Genomic DNA, 2,352 nt, shown 5'->3' on the forward strand with positions numbered 1-2,352 from the left:
TAGGTGCATAATAATTAATTCTTTTATTAATTATTATGTGCAAGCCTAGGTTTTCCTTTTTAGGGTTTCATGACCTATTAGAGGTTTATTCTTTTCCTTTGTATTATTCCATTATCACATTACACATTTTGTGAATATTGAGCTCTCATTTTTTTTAGCATATTTTCTGTGTATTGCTTTTTATGTTATTTGCTTCCTTGCTTCTCCTTGTAACAGGTTATTAAGCTTGCAGAGATCTTTAGGCTCCTGTGGTGTTGTATTTCTCAACTCTCACATAATCTTCTATGCCACAACCAACTTTCATCCACTTGTCCCAACATGCATTGGGATTCAAAAAATTCTTTCAGATTGTATACATTAGCATCTGTCCTCTTGCCTTCGGCTACAATCTAATTGGTACTCTCCTTCTTTATCTGGCAGCTGGTAGAATCAAAGGTGAATTCATAACCTTTGTCACACATCTGACTCACACTCAGCAAAATTGTGCTCCAAGCCTTCCACATAATACACATCATGTGCTTTCAGTTTGTCATCAATGTTTAGAGTACCTTTTCCCTTTATCTTGATTGATGAGTTGTCTCCAAACCTTACTGAGCCACCATTCCAGTCTTCAAGTTTGATCAATTTCTTTTTATCATCGGTCATGTGGTTGGAACAACCACTCTCTACAACCCATAGATTTCTTCTTTCAACATGTAGGGTAGTCTGCACTATTAGACTTTATTCTGATTTGTCCTTTTCTTTCTCAACCCAAACCAGTTGAGTTTCCTTCTTCTTATCAGCTACAATTTTGTGCTCCGGTTTGACTACTAGTTCCTGATCAGGATCTGTCCTCTTCTGCTTGATTTTCCTATTCTTACATATATTTTCTATGTCCAAACTCTTAACAGTTATAGCATTTCACATTTACATTAAAAGATGAATCTTTGTAACTATTATAGGACACTAGTTTACTCTTCCTACATTCAAAACTCTTATGACCAAATCCATTGCACTGATAACAAACAACATTCATATCCCAAAGTGCATTAAATGGATTTCTACTTTCATAACTCATAGTGGGTTTATTGGTTAATCTACAATCAGCTAACCTATGTCCAAATTTGTTACATCGGTAACAATAACCATGAAAGTTTGGAACATACCGGTTAGGTTGCCTTGGTCCTGCAAACGTCTGCCTCACCAGGGGTCTACCTTTCATGCTACTAACTCTTGCATTTCTCCTCAGATCTACATTCTGGTACATTGAGTGTGGTCTCTGGTTCATTGATTGTGTATGCCAGTTTGTGTGACGATTTCTAACAGCTTTTGCATAAGTCTTCTTATCGGTATCCTTTCTTACTATGAATGTCTTCTTCTCTTAACCTTCACTTGAAGAAGTGAACTGTATCTCCTTATAAGATGTGTCTTTTTTGTTTTAACTTTGTCCTTCTTCAAATCCTAAGCCACGAGTATCTTTAGATTGCTTTTGTTTAATCAACATCTTGTCCAAGGCTTATGTGCTACCTTCATATTTGCTTCTTATTTTCAGTTCATCCTTACTCTTTTCAAGCTCCTTTTTGAGCTTCACTATTTCTGCTTCCAGACCTTGATGCTCCTTTTCCTTCTTCATCGGATCAGAGGATGTAACTTCGCATATCCTCTTGTTTCTTCCAACTGGATTTTCAAGTCAGAGATAACTTGATTGGACTCATCCAGGGATTGCTTCAAGAGACCTTGTTCTTCTGCTACAGCAAGCTTGACCTTCTTGAGTTCTCTTCTTGTCTTACTTAACTCCTCAAGAGAACTTATGAGCTCACCTTCTAGATCCACTTCGGCGTCAATGGCTTCTTCCTCATCTTCACCAACCGATTCATCTAGTGTCATAAAGAGATTAACTTCTCTTTCATTCTCATGGTAGTCATCTTTTGATGCACTTTCTTCATCTGTGGCATCATCCTCAATAGTATATAAGCTATTATGCTTCTGGTAGCTTCTTCTTCCTTGCCAATAGACATTCCTTTCTTTGTCTTTACCGACAAATTTGCCAAATCTTCTCTTCTCATCTCCACTGGTTTCATTGTAGGGACATTTTGCAGCAAAGTGTCCAACTTTACCACAGTTGAAGCATTTGAGTGGTAACTTTTCTTTATACTTTTCGGATCCTCTCTTGAGTTTTCTGACAAATTTTTCTACCTTTGATTCCGAGTCTTCACTGGATCCTTCATGAGCAACCTCTTCTTTACCCTTTTTGGTGGAGTTGAACATTACCTCTTTCCTTGAGGATACTTCACCGGTTGTTCTCATTTCATAGGTTGTTAAAGAGCCAATATCTCATCCATTGTGAAGGTCTTCATATCCTTGGCTTCCTCT

Source organism: Cryptomeria japonica, chromosome 10 (genome assembly GCF_030272615.1).
Source record: "Cryptomeria japonica chromosome 10, Sugi_1.0, whole genome shotgun sequence".
NCBI classification, from domain to species: Eukaryota; Viridiplantae; Streptophyta; class Pinopsida; order Cupressales; family Cupressaceae; genus Cryptomeria; species Cryptomeria japonica.